This window comes from Bombina bombina, chromosome 4 (assembly GCF_027579735.1).
Source record: "Bombina bombina isolate aBomBom1 chromosome 4, aBomBom1.pri, whole genome shotgun sequence".
Taxonomy (NCBI): domain Eukaryota; kingdom Metazoa; phylum Chordata; class Amphibia; order Anura; family Bombinatoridae; genus Bombina; species Bombina bombina.
Genome location: NC_069502.1, coordinates 852592204 through 852611128, shown reverse-complemented (window position 1 = coordinate 852611128; position 18925 = coordinate 852592204).

The following is an 18925-nucleotide window of genomic DNA, read 5'->3' as shown; positions in this document are numbered from 1 at the left end:
GATTGGCTGTCAGAAACAATCGTCACCCAGGAGGTGTGACCACTAGGCTTTAAAAGACCAGTATGTGAGCGGCGCGCTCACCCTTTGAAAAAGCCGCGAGGCGAAACATGTTAGGGACGTTAGGGACGCTAGGGTACTGGTGATGAGCCCTTGGAGCTCATGTATTTTTAGCTAGCCTTAGGAACCTCGATAGATTAAGATAAATTTAACCGCTATATACCTTAACAGTTGTGAGTGGTTAATGGGGGCAGAACGCTGTTAGCAGTACTCACACCACTTGTAGTAAATTGTGACTACACAGGGCTCAATACCGCATTAATAATGTCTCATTTTGTTATGCTAAATTGAAATCTTATATATATTTTTTACCAAATATGTCTGTAGTGTTATAACATTACGCAGGTACCGTGCAGCTTATAAAATAGCGGTCATTTTTCACCACTCAGAGCAGTTGATAATTTGCCATTTACTTAAAGGCATATCTTGAACTAAGTTACTAGATCTGTCTGCTCTATATAAGAACAGGAACGCTATTTACCCAGTGTCTATCACCCTGCAATAAACATTAATATCGAAATACCTTACTACTAACGGTGATAACACCACAATAAGGGGTGATCTCCAATATCACAGATACTCTATATAACAAAGTATATACCCGCCGGACTTTGTATATCTAATATAAAAGACATTATTAAATATAAAGCATTGAGCTTTTATTTTTGTAGTGTAGGCTTGAACATAGCCTCATATACAAGATACGTATAGAAAATTAAGTGAAAGCTAAAGGGATCATATATAAAGTCCCTGACTGTACGCACAATGAATATAAGAGTATAATTACTTAAGCCTCTTAATTATATATGTACAAGTGTACTGTAACGTATTGAGTTAATCCCACAGCAAATTCACAAAATTTAACTGCAGTGAACCCAAGTATAAAACTATTCAATAAATTACCAGCAACAACATACTGATCAATCATATTTTGAGTTGCCACCTCCGGTATATATTGAATATATAGAATTGTTACTAGCCCCCATACCTTATAAGTTATCTATTCATAGATAATTTCTTACCCACCACACCAACCAATATACGATTAACAAGTAATATTATCTTGGCTCCTAAGAGTGTTTTTAAGTGTGTGTTTTCCAATTTTAACCAAGCCTTAATAAAAGTTAATTTTTAATGGTATTTAGTTTACTCAGACAGTTTTGTCTTTGTTCTTTGCACATCTTTGCACGACTATCTCTGTTACCACAAGTTATTTAATTAAACAATCCCCTGAGTGCTACAAATGTAGTCTATCTCAGATAGGGTGACATATCCTATCTGTCAGTTTTTTGCTTAAATCCCCATGCCATACATTCAGTGAATTAACTCCCTTATTGTGTTTATATTGTGAGTGACAGAGCCCATACCATGTGTACAGTGAGTAATAGTCTGCATATTGTATACATACAGTGTGTGACAACCACCTATTGGAAGCATCTGGTCCATCACACTGTGTATATCTGCCTGTCTCTCACATACGAAGATGAAAGCGAAAAAGGTAAACCCCTAAGATGATAATTATAATGTACCAACTCCGGTTACCGGGACTTTTGGTCAGACACACTCACCCTTCCATACGTGTCGAATACCTGCAGCCGTCAGAGGTCTACTGATTCGCACAGAAGGTAGGAGATTCTTACCCAAACAGATCGGAACAGCATCCGACAGCAGCGTCCTCTGCTGATCTCCTTCACTTCCGCATCTATCTGCAGTTTCCGGCCAGCGGCTGTGCTTGTGAGTCGACGATACGTCAAACATGACGTTAGGGAGTGTGTCTCAGGAAACCTTCACCCGGCACTTGCAGCAGGAGAGGAAGGTATATGGGATACATATACTGATATCAATTGGCAAAACAAAACGAAAAATTTGTAATCCCAAAGCACTTGTAAGTTATAACAAAAATATTTATTTAGTCCAATAAAATAGAGCAACAGGCTCAAGGGAAACAGTGCATGTCAAAAGTAAAACGAAGAGAGCGTGGCACCAATGGCTTACATGTTTCGGCTAAAAGCCATAATCATAGCCTGTGGTGCTACGCAGATGTATGCAATTTAAAAAGGGTATCAAAGAATCCTATAGGCTAAACAATCTAATGATAAATACTAACACACGCCCAATTCAACACTATAATGAAAAAGGTTTAACCCCTGTGTCTGCAAACCAGAGTGTGAAATTATAAAGTATGATACAAACAGCTGCATACCAAAACTAACAAAGATATCAATAGCTAAGAATTATAAATGTGGCATAATATTTCCAAAGGGATAGAATGTCCGAAATGCATATACTTGTTAGAGGATAATATCACCTCAAGTTGCACATCATAGCAAATAGTATAATATATACCCAAAAATATGGTAATCCGACATAAATGTCCCAGAAAACATATGGGACATAGACTTTGTTTGCAGTACTGTTGTAAACACAAAAACAAATGACCCTTGGACAAATGAATAATACAAAAATATATAACTGATAATAACCAGCCTCAATTAGGAACATTAGGGTATACAATAATGTACCTTAAATATAACGGAAAGTGTATGTAAAAGACAATATAGATATATTGATATATGACAATGTAGAGGTGAGATCAAAGGAAACACATGTATCATCTGAAGTGTATATGTTAATAATAGATTAGGAGTAATATAGAAATATGAAGGGCTAATTATACCTAATTTATGAGCAGTGAGGTGGTAAAATATAAGGTGAAACATATAGAATGGTAAAGGATATATACATATGGAAAGCTCATGCAGACTAGCAAATTCGAATAGATATCGTATATGGCAGGAATATTGGAGAGATTACTCCCAATAGTTAATAAGGTCAAATCTTGAATTGAGACCTAGGGGAAGTCTAGTTCTGAGCTGGACGATCCAATATACTTCACGTTTGGCCAAGATCTTATCAATGTTGCCACCCCTTTTAGGTACCTTAGCTTTTTCTATGGCTGTCCATTTAAAAGAATTAAGGCAGCAATTATGTTTAGTTGCAAAATGTTGCACCAATGGGGTAGTGGCAGTGCCTCTAGTGAGTGTAGAAATATGCTCCCTAATGCGGGAATTAATATCCCTAGAGGTGAGCCCAACATATTGGAGTTTGCAAGTGACAAGGTAGATGACATTGGTACTTGTACAGTTAAGACTTGATTGTATGGAATATATTTGACCAGTTACTGTGGATGTAAATTCTGTTGTAATATATGCATAATCTCAGGGCTTACATTTTTTGTGGCCACATCTATACATCCCAAGATGTCTGAGCCAAGAGCTAGATGGTTGCAAGCTAGTCCTTAATTGTGTGGGGGACAGAATAGAGGCGAGAGTGGCACATTTTTTGTAAGAGCATCTAATACCCTCCTTATCCGTACCACAAAGTTTGTCATCAGCAGCCAGAAGAGGAAAGTGCTTTCTGACTATGCCACACATTTCTGAATATTGTGCACTATAATTAGTCACAGAATTAATGCCCTTAAAGTCTTTGATAGTACTATTGTGTTTATCTTGTAACATGGATACTCTGGAAATACCATCTACTTGTTCTTTAGCTTGTTTAATGTGCCTTTTTGTATATTTTCTCTGTTTCAGTCTATCCTTGAGCAACTTAGCCTCCTGCATGTAATCTCTTTGCCTGCTGCAATTCCTCTTGATTCTCATAAATTGGCCTTTAGCCACAACATATGAGATATTTTTTGGGTGACAGCTGGAGGCATGCAGGAGTGTGTTGCCCGAGATGGGTTTACGATAGACTTTAGTGGAAATGGACCCATCCTGATTACCTGTTATGGTTAAATCGAGATTGTCAATACTTTTTTGATCAGAGATAAAAGTTAAACTCAGGTTCAACTCATTTTGATTTAGCCTAGAGACAAAATTGGTTATCTCCTCTGAGGGACCAGACCATATGCACAGCAGGTCATCAATATATCTTTTGTAAAAATATATATGTGACCTGAAGGGATTATTGTCTCCATATATGCTTTCTTCTTCCCAACTGCCAAGATACAAATTAGCATATGAGGGGGCAAATTTAGCCCCCATGGCAGTACCGCATTTTTGGAGATAATAGTTCCCTTCAAAGCAGAAGAAATTGTGGGTGAGAAGAAACTCTAATACGCGAATAATGAAAGACTGAAATACTAAGGTATATTGCGTGTGTTGTTCTAAAAAGTATTTAACTGCCAGAATACCTTTGCAATGGGGTATGGAGGAGTATAGGGAAACAGCATCTATGGTGACCCAAACATAATTGTCCCTCCAATTTAGTTTAGCCAGAAGATTGATAATGTGCTTAGTGTCCCTAGTGTGGGAAGGTAGAATATTAACCAAAGGCTGTAATATGGCATCAAGCCATAACGATAATCTTTCTAGCAGTGAGTCTACCCCACTAACAATCGGACGTCCCTTCACATCCGTGAGGGACTTATGAACCTTTGGAAAAAGGTGGAACATGGGGATCTTTGGGTATTGTACATTTAAAAAAGAAGCTGTCTGTTCATTAAGAAACCCATGTTCAACACCATCGTCCAAAATTTCCATTAATTGTCTCCTAAAAATTGATGTGGGATTGGAAGGCAATGTGGAGTAATCATGAGAATTGTGAAGTTGGCGTAAAGCCTCTGCCACATAATCTGATTGGTCCATAACAACAACTGTGCCACCTTTATCTGCCGGGTCTATGACTATATTAGTATTAGTTGTGGATGTCTCATAGCCTCTCTCAATATTTTGGGCAAATTTAAGGTACAACTACTGAGATTGTCATTAAGAACCATGGAGGTCCTTTTCAATTCTAGAGTGAAACGTCTCTATAATTTGGCCTCTATTGTGAATAAGGTAAAAGGTAGATTTTTCTTTAAAGGTGGCACCGGTGTTTACAGAACCAGAGTCATGTGAGGATTCAGAATAAAGATGTTGGAGACTAATGACATCACAGGCCTCAGAGAAAGACTGTGTGACAAGTGTACTAGGGGCTGATTCATTAGTGAATGAAGTCTGTGCGGAGGAAAAGTGCTTTTTCAAAGTAATATTTCTTATTAGACGATTGACATCTATCATGCTTTGAAAAAGATCAAATCTTACCGTAGGGGCAAATCCTAAACCTAGTTTCAACAGTTCATATTGGTCCTGACTTAACTGTGAAGACGATAGATTAATGACAGTGTCTATTTGTATTTTGTCTGTGTGTGATTCCCTTTCAATTGATATCTCTCTTGATTTCCTATGTTGACTGTTGCTGGGCCGCCTATGTCCTGTGGTATGTGGCCCTGGGGGAAAACCTGATCAAGGGTGGATTGGTCACAGATATTAGTATGATGAAATGTATATGTGTCTACCAAATTCAGTGAGGTGTCTGTAGGAACATATTTGGAAGTATAAGACCCTGTATGTGTTTTCTCTTTAGGAATTGCTCCTAATGAAAGGCCCATTGTATTGGTCGCTACTGTAGAAGGTGTTTTCAATATACTAGTCTGTTGATTGGTCATAGTATTATTGCGAGTGAGAGTATTTGTATCCTCTTCATTGGCTGATAGATTCTCATCTGATGACCTATCAGATCTATCTGTATCACTGTCTGTGAACGTAACTGATTTTTATTGTCTATTGCGGTTTCTACGATTGCCCCTATTTTTCTTAGACTTAGGTGTATTACGTCTATATTTATAGCGTTGTTTTTTACTCCAAATGTAAACTGAATCTTTTTGATAGTCTGTTTTGTCTCTAATGAATTTGAGGCATTTGTTTTCCATAATAACTGATTTGCCTTTAACAAGAGAGGCCTGTAGTATCTGATCAAATTTAGAAAAATCCTTATCTTGACTACATCTGTTAAGTTCTAATTGGAGTGTGTCTATTTCAGCTTTTATGTTGTTAAGGTGTTTAGTTCTATATTGAATGAGTAATAACATTAGTTGTAATGAACATTCAGAAAGTACAGTATTCCAAGCATTCACAAAATCCTTATCATTAATATCTACTTCAAAAGTTGGGAACTTAAAATTTCTAAGCCCCCTATCTTAGATTTAATATAGGATTGGAATGTCCAAATGTCCCATTGTGCTTTTATCTCCCTGAAAAGCAGGTTCTCCATGGTATCAAACAAAGTACTTAAAGACAAAGTTCCTTGATCATCTGAAAAAATCTCACAGTCCGTACTGGGGTTAACTCTGGCTGTAGCAGACATAAGAGAAAAGAATTGTGGTTGCACTGAGCCCTCCATGCTAAATGGTTTAAAAGCAGGAATAAATGCTGTAATATCCAAAAGGAATTCCTCAAATCACAGTTCTTTATAATACCAGGCTGCAAGTGTTTTTATGTGAATAGGGGATACTGGGTATCACCAGATAATACCAAAAAATGAGAAGATGAAAGCGAAAAAGGTAAACCCCTAAGATGTTAATTATAATGTACCAACTCCGGTTACCGGGACTTTTGGTCAGACACACTCACCCTTCCATACGTGTCGAATACCTGCAGCCGTCAGAGGTGTACTGATTCGCACCGAAGGTAGGAGATTCTTACCCAAACAGATCGGAACAGCATCCGACAGCAGTTCTCTGCTGATCTCCTTCACTTCCGCCTCTATCCGCAGTTCCCGGCCAGCGGCTGTGCTTGTGAGTCGACGATACGTCAAACGTGACGTTAGGGGTGTGTCTCAGGAAACCTTCACCCGGCACTTGCAGCAGAAGAGGAAGGTATATAGGATACATATACTGATATCAAGTGGCAAAACAAAACGAAAAATATGTAATCCCAAAGCACTTGTAAGTTAAAACAAAAATATTTATTTAGTCCAATAAAATAGAGCAACAGGCTCAAGGGAAACAGTGCATGTCAAAAGTAAAACGAAGAGAGCATGGCACCAATGGCTTACATGTTTCGGCTAAAAGCCGTAATCATAGCCTGTGGTGCCCTTAGGGCTCATAGTTTGAGATAAATATAGTTCCCATATTGCGTATAAACTGTGAGTGACAGTCCCCCTGACATGCAAACAGGTGATAAACCCAATATTGTGAATATTTTGAGTGACAGCCCATGCTTTATATACAGTTAGTGGCAGTCGCCATGCAATACATACAGTGACAATCTACGTATTATGTATGTACTGTGAGTGACAATCTACATATTGTCTATATACTGTGAGTAACAATCTACATATTGTGTATATACCGTGAGTGGCAATTGCCATGTTTATTTACCATTAATGACAGCTCCTGTGCCATGCATACAGTGAGCTGGCAACCCCCATATTGTGTATTTACTGTGAATGACAGTTGCCATGCATACAGTAAGCTGACAACTTCCATATTATTTATATACTGTGAGTGGGACAGTCCCCATTCCATGCATACAGTGAGTGACAATCTACATATTTTGTATATACTGTGAGTGACAATCACTACATTGTGTGTGTATATATATTCAGAGTAAAATCCCCATGCCATACATTCAGTGAATGAACTCCCTTATTGTGTATATATTGTGAGTGACAGAGCCCATACCATGTGTACAGTGAGTGATAGTCTGCATATTGTATACATACAGTGTGTGACAACCACCTATTGGAAGCATCTGGTCCATCACACTGTGTATATTTATCTGACTGTCTCTCACATACCTCACTGCCCCTGTTCACCCTACCTGCCTCTCCTCACACACACAGCCCCCTGCCTACCCTACCTGCCCAACACACACACAGACCCCAGCTCACCCTATCTGCCTGTCTCTCACATACTTACACACACAGCCCCCAGCCCCTAGCCGTCCCTCTTACACAAACAGCCCCCTGTTCACCCTACCTGCCTGTCTCTCACATACCTACACACACAGCCCCCATCTCACCCTAGCCACCCCTCTTACACAAACAGCCCCCTGTTCACCCTACCTGTCTCTCCCTCTCACACACACAGACCCCAGCTCACCCTATCTGCCTTACACACACATCACACATCCCCCAGATCACCCTTTCTGCTCCTCTCACACAAACAGTAAGGGCAGTGATAGAAAGCATCCAATTTCACATAGGGCTATATTTTAAGTTTATAATCTTTGTTATTATTATTATTATTATTAATAATAATAATAATAATAATATGCACTAGAGCGTCCCTTTAATCCATATTTTGTATGTCATTAAAAGCCAAGAAGTTAAGGACTGCGTTTTGTGAGCTACCGTCAGTTACTTACCTGCATTAGGGTGTCCATCAGGTCATGTAATGACTTTTAGGTGTATTATAGTTACCAGTAGCAAATGTATGTAAGGGGGGGGACAAGTAGCTGGTTTTGCCTAGGGCACAAAATAGTCTAGCACCGGCCCTGTATATATATATAATTATATATACTGTAGGAATAGATATAGACAGATATATATATATATAGGAATATATCTTTATAAATATTTTTAAATACATAGAACATATTCTGATATGTGCAGAACACTGGAATGTGAAATATTTAATGTAAATACACATTATAACACTTGATTAAATATGAATATTGCATAAATATGCTTTCTCCAACATAGGTGTGTCCGGTCCACGGCGTCATCCTTACTTGTGGGATATTCTCTTCCCCAACAGGAAATGGCAAAGAGCCCAGCAAAGCTGGTCACATGATCCCTCCTAGGCTCCGCCTACCCCAGTCATTCTCTTTGCCGTTGTACAGGCAACATCTCCACGGAGATGGCTTAGAGTTTTTTAGTGTTTAACTGTAGTTTTTATTATTCAATCAAGAGTTTGTTATTTTGAAATAGTGCTGGTATGTACTATTTACTCAGAAACAGAAAAGAGATGAAGATTTCTGTTTGTATGAGGAAAATGATTTTAGCAACCGTCACTAAAATCCATGGCTGTTCCACACAGGACTGTTGAGAGGAATTAACTTCAGTTGGGGGAACAGTGAGCAGTCTCTTGCTGCTTGAGGTATGACACATTCTAACAAGACGATGTAATGCTGGAAGCTGTCATTTTCCCTATGGGATCCGGTAAGCCATGTTTATTAAGATCGTAAATAAGGGCTTCACAAGGGCTTATTAAGACTGTAGACTTTTTCTGGGCTAAATCGATTCATTATTAACACATATTTAGCCTTGAGGAATCATTTATTCTGGGTATTTTGATATAATAATATCGGCAGGCACTGTTTTAGACACCTTATTCTTTAGGGGCTTTCCCAAATCATAGGCAGAGCCTCATTTTCGCGCCGGTGTTGCGCACTTGTTTTTGAGAGGCATGACATGCAGTCGCATGTGAGAGGAGCTCTGATACTTAGAAAAGACTTTCTGAAGGCGTCATTTGGTATCGTATTCCCCTTTGGGCTTGGTTGGGTCTCAGCAAAGCAGATACCAGGGACTGTAAAGGGGTTAAAGTTAAAAACGGCTCCGGTTCCGTTATTTTAAGGGTTAAAGCTTCCAAATTTGGTGTGCAATACTTTTAAGGCTTTAAGACACTGTGGTGAAAATTTGGTGAATTTTGAACAATTCCTTCATGTTTTTTCGCAATTGCAGTAATAAAGTGTGTTCAGTTTAAAATTTAAAGTGACAGTAACGGTTTTATTTTAAAACGTTTTTTGTACTTTGTTATCAAGTTTATGCCTGTTTAACATGTCTGAACTACCAGATAGACTGTGTTCTGAATGTGGGGAAGCCAGAATTCCTATTCATTTAAATAAATGTGATTTATGTGACAATGACAATGATGCCCAAGATGATTCCTCAAGTGAGGGGAGTAAGCATGGTACTGCATCATTCCCTCCTTCGTCTACACGAGTCTTGCCCACTCAGGAGGCCCCTAGTACATCTAGCGCGCCAATACTCCTTACTATGCAACAATTAACGGCTGTAATGGATAATTCTGTCAAAAACATTTTAGCCAAAATGAACACTTATCAGCGTAAGCGCGACTACTCTGTTTTAGATACTGAAGAGCATGACGACGCTGATAATAATGGTTCTGAAGGGCCCCTAACCCAGTCTGATGGGGCCAGGGAGGTTTTGTCTGAGGGAGAAATTACTGATTCAGGGAACATTTCTCAACAAGCTGAACCTGATGTGATTACGTTTAAATTTAAGTTGGAACATCTCCGCATTCTGCTTAAGGAGGTATTATCCACTCTGGATGATTGTGACAAGTTGGTCATCCCAGAGAAACTATGTAAAATGGACAAGTTCCTAGAGGTCCCGGGGCTCCCAGAAGCTTTTCCTATACCCAAGCGGGTGGCGGACATTGTTAATAAAGAATGGGAAAGGCCCGGTATTCCTTTCGTCCCTCCCCCCATATTTAAAAAATTGTTTCCTAGGGTCGACCCCAGAAAGGACTTATGGCAGACAGTCCCCAAGGTCGAGGGAGCGGTTTCCACTTTAAACAAACGCACCACTATACCCATAGAGGATAGTTGTGCTTTCAAAGATCCTATGGATAAAAAATTAGAAGGTTTACTTAAAAAGATGTTTGTTCAGCAGGGTTACCTTCTACAACCAATTTCATGCATTGTCCCTGTAGCTACAGCCGCATGTTTCTGGTTCGATGAGCTGATAAAGGCGGTCGATAGTGATTCTCCTCCTTATGAGGAGATTATGGACAGAATCAATGCTCTCAAATTGGCTAATTCTTTCACCCTAGACGCCACTTTGCAATTGGCTAGGTTAGCGGCTAAGAATTCTGGGTTTGCTATTGTGGCGCGCAGAGCGCTTTGGTTGAAATCTTGGTCAGCTGATGCGTCTTCCAAGAACAAGCTACTTAACATTCCTTTCAAGGGGAAAACGCTGTTTGGCCCTGACTTGAAAGAGATTATCTCTGATATCACTGGGGGTAAGGGCCACGCCCTTCCTCAGGATCGGCCTTTCAAGGCAAAAAATAAACCTAATTTTCGTCCCTTTCGTAGAAACGGACCAGCCCAAAGTGCTACGTCCTCTAAGCAAGAGGGTAATACTTCTCAAGCCAAGCCAGCTTGGAGACCAATGCAAGGCTGGAACAAGGGAAAGCAGGCCAAGAAACCTGCCACTGCTACCAAGACAGCATGAAATGTTGGCCCCCGATCCGGGACCGGATCTGGTGGGGGGCAGACTCTCTCTCTTCGCTCAGGCTTGGGCAAGAGATGTTCTGGATCCTTGGGCGCTAGAAATAGTCTCCCAAGGTTATCTTCTGGAATTCAAGGGGCTTCCCCCAAGGGGGAGGTTCCACAGGTCTCAGTTGTCTTCAGACCACATAAAAAGACAGGCATTCTTACATTGTGTAGAAGACCTGTTAAAAATGGGAGTGATTCATCCTGTTCCATTAAGAGAACAAGGGATGGGGTTCTACTCCAATCTGTTCATAGTTCCCAAAAAAGAGGGAACGTTCAGACCAATCTTAGATCTCAAGATCTTAAACAAGTTTCTCAAGGTTCCATCGTTCAAGATGGAAACCATTCGAACTATTCTTCCTTCCATCCAGGAAGGTCAATTCATGACCACAGTGGATTTAAAGGATGCGTATCTACATATTCCTATCCACAAGGAACATCATCGGTTCCTAAGGTTCGCATTCCTGGACAAGCATTACCAGTTCGTGGCGCTTCCTTTCGGATTAGCCACTGCTCCAAGGATTTTCACAAAGGTACTAGGGTCCCTTCTAGCTGTGCTAAGACCAAGGGGCATTGCTGTAGTACCTTACTTGGACGACATTCTGATTCAAGCGTCGTCCCTTCCTCAAGCAAAGGCTCACACGGACATTGTCCTGGCCTTTCTCAGATCTCACGGATGGAAAGTGAACGTGGAAAAGAGTTCTCTATCTCCGTCAACAAGGGTTCCCTTCTTGGGAACAATAATAGACTCCTTAGAAATGAGGATTTTTCTGACAGAGGCCAGAAAAACAAAACTTCTAGACTCTTGTCGGATACTTCATTCCGTTCCTCTTCCTTCCATAGCGCAGTGCATGGAAGTGATCGGTTTGATGGTAGCGGCAATGGACATAGTTCCTTTTGCGCGCATTCATCTAAGACCATTACAACTGTGCATGCTCAGTCAGTGGAATGGGGACTATACAGACTTGTCTCCGAAGATACAAGTAAATCAGAGGACCAGAGACTCACTACGTTGGTGGCTGTCCCTGGACAACCTGTCACAAGGGATGACATTCCGCAGACCAGAGTGGGTCATTGTCACGACCGACGCCAGTCTGATGGGCTGGGGCGCGGTCTGGGGATCCCTGAAAGCTCAGGGTCTTTGGTCTCGGGAAGAATCTCTTCTACCGATAAATATTCTGGAACTGAGAGCGATATTCAATGCTCTCAAGGCTTGGCCTCAGCTAGCGAGGGCCAAGTTCATACGGTTTCAATCAGACAACATGACAACTGTTGCGTACATCAACCATCAGGGGGGAACAAGGAGTTCCCTAGCGATGGAAGAAGTGACCAAAATCATTCTATGGGCGGAGTCTCACTCCTGCCACCTGTCTGCTATCCACATCCCAGGAGTGGAAAATTGGGAAGCGGATTTTCTGAGTCGTCAGACATTGCATACGGGGGAGTGGGAACTCCATCCGGAAATCTTTGCCCAAGTCACTCAGCTGTGGGGCATTCCAGACATGGATCTGATGGCCTCTCGTCAGAACTTCAAAGTTCCTTGCTACGGGTCCAGATCCAGGGATCCCAAGGCGGCTCTAGTGGATGCACTAGTAGCACCTTGGACCTTCAAACTAGCTTATGTGTTCCCGCCGTTTCCTCTCATCCCCAGGCTGGTAGCCAGGATCAATCAGGAGAGGGCGTCGGTGATCTTGATAGCTCCTGCGTGGCCACGCAGGACTTGGTATGCAGATCTGGTGAATATGTCATCGGCTCCACCTTGGAAGCTACCTTTGAGACGAGACCTTCTTGTTCAGGGTCCGTTCGAACATCCGAATCTGGTTTCACTCCAGCTGACTGCTTGGAGATTGAACGCTTGATCTTATCGAAGCGAGGGTTCTCAGATTCTGTTATCGATACTCTTGTTCAGGCCAGAAAGCCTGTAACTAGAAAGATTTACCACAAAATTTGGAAAAAATATATCTGTTGGTGTGAATCTAAAGGATTCCCTTGGGACAAGGTTAAGATTCCTAAGATTCTATCCTTCCTTCAAGAAGGATTGGAAAAAGGATTATCTGCAAGTTCCCTGAAGGGACAGATTTCTGCCTTGTCTGTGTTACTTCACAAAAAGCTGGCAGCTGTGCCAGATGTTCAAGCCTTTGTTCAGGCTCTGGTTAGAATTAAGCCTGTTTACAAACCTTTGACTCCTCCTTGGAGTCTCAACTTAGTTCTTTCAGTTCTTCAGGGGGTTCCGTTTGAACTTTTACATTCCGTTGATATTAAGTTATTATCTTGGAAAGTTTTGTTTTTGGTTGCAATTTCTTCTGCTAGAAGAGTTTCAGAATTATCTGCTCTGCAGTGTTCTCCTCCTTATCTGGTGTTCCATGCAGATAAGGTGGTTTTACGTACTAAACCTGGTTTTCTTCCAAAAGTTGTTTCTAACAAAAACATTAACCAGGAGATTATCGTACCTTCTCTGTGTCCGAAACCAGTTTCAAAGAAGGAACGTTTGTTGCACAATTTGGATGTTGTTCGCGCTCTAAAATTCTATTTAGATGCTACAAAGGATTTTAGACAAACATCTTCCTTGTTTGTTGTTTATTCCGGTAAAAGGAGAGGTCAAAAAGCAACTTCTACCTCTCTCTCTTTTTGGATTAAAAGCATCATCAGATTGGCTTACGAGACTGCCGGACGGCAGCCTCCCGAAAGAATCACAGCTCATTCCACTAGGGCTGTGGCTTCCACATGGGCCTTCAAGAACGAGGCTTCTGTTGATCAGATATGTAGGGCAGCGACTTGGTCTTCACTGCACACTTTTACCAAATTTTACAAGTTTGATACTTTTGCTTCTTCTGAGGCTATTTTTGGGAGAAAGGTTTTGCAAGCCGTGGTGCCTTCCATTTAGGTGACCTGATTTGCTCCCTCCCTTCATCCGTGTCCTAAAGCTTTGGTATTGGTTCCCACAAGTAAGGATGACGCCGTGGACCGGACACACCTATGTTGGAGAAAACAGAATTTATGTTTACCTGATAAATTACTTTCTCCAACGGTGTGTCCGGTCCACGGCCCGCCCTGGTTTTTTTAATCAGGTCTGATAATTTATTTTCTTTAACTACAGTCACCACGGTACCATATGGTTTCTCCTATGCAAATATTCCTCCTTAACGTCGGTCGAATGACTGGGGTAGGCGGAGCCTAGGAGGGATCATGTGACCAGCTTTGCTGGGCTCTTTGCCATTTCCTGTTGGGGAAGAGAATATCCCACAAGTAAGGATGACGCCGTGGACCGGACACACCGTTGGAGAAAGTAATTTATCAGGTAAACATAAATTCTGTTTTTCCATGTTTTCATCTATTTAACTGCAAATGGCTTCAATGCACACATACATATATATATATATATATATATATATATATATATATATATATATATATATATATATTTCTTTCATGTAAGTGGCAAGAGTCAATGAGCTAGTGACGTATGGGATATACTTTCCTACCAGGAGGGGGCAAAGTTTCCCAAACCTCAAAATGCCTATAAATACACCTCCCACCTCCCTGATACTTCAGTTTTTTACAAACTTTGCCTCCTTTGGAGGTGGTGAAGCAAGTCGTGCTTGATTTCTTCTGTGAAAGGCCCTTCTAAGCATTTTGAAGCCCAATTCCTCTCAAAGTGCAGTGTTTGTCTGATGGATGTGAAGGGAGTATTGTCTGATGAAACCATGTTTTTGCCTATGGGAAATCTAGGGCTCTTTGTAAATCGGTCGCAGGGATTCATCTGCTGCCCCCCTTTACTGAATCGACCTTATACTCCTCTACCATTACCTCTGCTGATATGTTTCATTATTGGTTTGACTGTCTGCTATATGTGGATGGGTGTCTTCTGGTAAGTATATATCATTTTTTAAGACACTCTCAGTTATGTTTGGCACTGAATCAGAGACTGAAATTGACCAATCTTATTTTTAAGATTGAATATATTCGTTCTTTATTAAAGGAAGTATTGTTTACTTTGGGTATTGAGGAGTCTATTCCTATTGATAACAAAACTAGTAATCATTTGAATTCTGTTTTTAAAACTTCTGAGGTCACTCCTGAAGTTTTTCCTATTCCAGATGCTATCTCTAATATGATTACTAAAGAATGGTCTAAGCCTGGTACTTCTTTGAACCCTTCTTCTAGGTTTAAGAAGTTAGATCCTTTACCTGTGGCCAATTTAGAGTTTTGGGAAAAAGAAGTCCCTAAGGTTGATGGGGCTATTTCCACTCTTGCCAAATGTACTACTATTCCTATGGAAGATACTACTTCTTTTAAGGATCCTTTTATATAGGAAGATTGAATCTTATCTTAGAAGAGCATATTTACATACTGGCTATATTCTTAGACCTGCTGTTTCTATGTTGCTGCTGCTTTAACTTTTTGGTTGGACAGCTTAGCACAGCAGTTATCAGATCCTGAACTGTCTAGCATTGTTCTTTTACTTCAACATGCTAATAATTTCATTTGTGATGCTATATTTGATGTTATTAAAATTGATATTAAATATATGTCTTTAGCTATTCTAACTAGAAGAGCTTTATGGCTTAAATCTTGGAATGCTGACATGGTGTCTAAATCTAGATTACTATCTCTATCGTTTCAGGGCAATAATTTATTTGGTTCTCAATTGGATTCTATTATCTCCACTATCACTTGGGGAAAGGGAGTTTTTCTGCCCCAAGATCTAAGGGTAAGTTTAAAGCTCCCAATTGTTTTCATTCCTTTCGTCAGAATAGAAAACCAAAAAACCCTCCTTCCCCTAAGGCCTCTGGGGCATATTTATCAGTTATCAAGAAGTTATGAAGTTATTAAGAAGTTATGAAGCAGCGGTCTAAAGACCGCTGCTCCATAACTTGTAAGCCTGCTCTCAGGCCGCAGACAGAAATCAACTCGATCGAATATGATTGGATTTATTGACACCCCCTGCTCGCGGCCGACTGGCCACAAATCTGCAGGGGTGGCATTGCACCAGCAATTCACAAGAACTGCTGGTGCAATGATAAATGCTGACAGCGTATGCTGTTGGCATTTATCGATGGGCAGCGATGTGCAGCGGACATGATATGCTACTTCGTATCATGTCCACTCGCACATTGTTAAATATATCCCTCTGGCTCTAATTGGAAACCATCTCCGAATTGGAATAAATCCAAGCCTTATAAGAAACCAAATCCAGCCCCTAAGACTGCATGAAGGTGCGGCCCTCAAACCAGTTCAACTGGTGGGGGGCATATTGAAATTATTTCAAAACATTTGGACAGATTATGTTCAAAATCAGTGGATTCAGGATATTGTTTCTCAAGGGTATCAAATAGGTTTCAAAATAAGATCTCCCATGGGAAGATTCTTTCTTTCTCATGTTCCAACAAACCCTGTGAAGGCTTAGGCTTTTCTGAAGTGTGTTTCAAACTTAGAGCTTTCAGAGGTGATTGTCCCAGTTTCTCAGCAGTAACAGGGTTTGGGTTTTTATTCAAATCTGTTCATTGTCCCAAAGAAAGAAGATTTGTTCAGACCCATTCTGGATCTGAAATTTTTAAATCATTTTGTAAGAGTCCCAACTTTCAAGATGGTGACTATAAGGATTATTCTGCCTTTTGTTCAGCAGGTCATTTCATGTCCACAATATACTTACAAGATGCTTATTTTCACATTCCGATTCACCCAGACCACTATCATTTTCTGAGATTCTCTTTTCTAGACAAGCATTACCAATTTGTTGCTCTTCCGTTTGGCCTAGTGACAGCTCCAAGAATTTTCTCGAAAGTTCTCAGTGCCCTTCTATCTGTTTTTTTTTAATTTATTTATTTATAAATACCGACAGTGTAATTTCACATTCAGAATAATTCAAGAAAAATACAATACAACAAAGAAAAAGAAAAGAAATATATAAAGAAAAAAAAAAGAGCACCTCGCAGGGTGTCAGAATTAATACCTTTTTGGGTACAGGGACAAATAATACAACATTAATAAACTATAATAGCAACCAATACCATTTCCATCCGTTGGTTTACACGACAAAGCATAACATAACAAAAAAAAAAGAATATTCCAAATTTTTACACTGTAGGCAAATTTTACTCTATAACCTAAAATAACAACAACAGCAAAAAAAAAAAAAAAAAAAAAAGGGAGAAATGGAACTCTCCCCACTCCTGCCCCCTCGCCCCTCGCATCCTGCCCCACCCATTTCCCCCCTGGTCCTCCGTGTCCCAACTGGCCTCTGAGAGTCTGGATACAAGAGACACTCCGCGTGCCCAATTATGCCTCCCTGTAACCAGATATCCACTCTGCCGGGAAATCACCCAGCAACACAAGGTCAAAGAAACACTCAGAACTCAGTAATCAGCGAGCAGGGTATTGCGCCATTTCCTTATTTGGATGATATTTTGGTACTAGCTCAATCTTTTCATTTAACGGAATCTCACATGAAATGATTAGTGTGGTTTCTTCAAAGACATGGTTGGAGGATCAATTTACAAAAGAGTTTCTTGATTCCTCAGACAAGGGTCACCTTTTTAGGTTTCCAGATAGATTCAGTGTCCATGACTCTTTCTCTAACAGACAAGAGACAAATGAAGTTGGTTTTATCTTGTCTAAACCTTCAGTCTCTATTATTCCCTTCAGTGGCTATGTGCATGGAGGTTTTAGGTCTCATAATTGCAGCATCGGATGCGATCCCCTTTGCTCGTTTTCATATGAGACCTCTACAGTTTAGCATGTTGCACCAATGGTGCAGGGATTATTCTCAGATATCACAGTTGATATACTAAAATCTCAACACTCAACTCTCTCTGACTTGGTGATTAAAAACCATCACCTTATTGTTCAAGGGGCCTCCTTTGTTCATCCTTCCTGGACTGTGATCTCAATAGATGCAAGTCTTACAGGTTGGGGGGCTGTCTAAGGAACTCTGACAGCACAAGGGGTTTGGAATCCTCAAGCGGGCGAGGTTACTAATCAATATTTGAGAACTGCATGCTATTTTCAGAGCTCTTCAGGCTTGGCCTCTATTGAAGAGAGAACTTTACATTCGTTTTCAGACAGACAATATCACAACAGTGGCATATGTCAATCATCAAGGAGGGACTTGCAGTCCTTCAGCAATGAAAGAAGTATCTTGGATACTTTCTTGGGCGGAATCCAACTCTTGTCAAATTTCTGCAATTCATATCCCAAGAGACGAGTTCCCTACCAAATCATTCTTCTACACATGCGGGTAACCCAGTTTATTGTTTCCTCCATGCGGGGTGGCGTGTTCTCCCCGGAGGTTGCGGCACATTTTCGCTTCCATATCATGTTGGCGATTGTTCGTCTGCAGAGTCCAGACGTTTATTTGAGAATGTGCTCATGCCCTATTGTCCCGGGTCTTCTGCCTTGGGGTGGGCATCTACAGTTCCCCGCTGGTGTAATTGTTCCTGAGTGTTGTGCCTTTCATTACAGGATTGCGCACCTTCGCTTATTGCTCAGATGTTTTTCAGTTAGTAAATCACCCTATCATTACTAGATATGGGGATTTTCAGTCTGATAATTCGAATGGTGCACCTCATTAGACATGTGGGGATGAGGTAATCTCCTGATTGTCATTTATTTGAGATCTTTCCCAGTGTTGTAAGATAGGACTCCGTTTGGCTGGTACTGCAGGTAGGCCTGTGTCTTTTTGGGCCTTAACCTACGGGCTGCCTTATATTTTATTTATATCCGATGGGATGTTTTTTATTTGGTTTTGTTCCTTAGGGAACCTTCTGGGATTTATACTCTTTATTATTTCTTAGGAAGTTGTT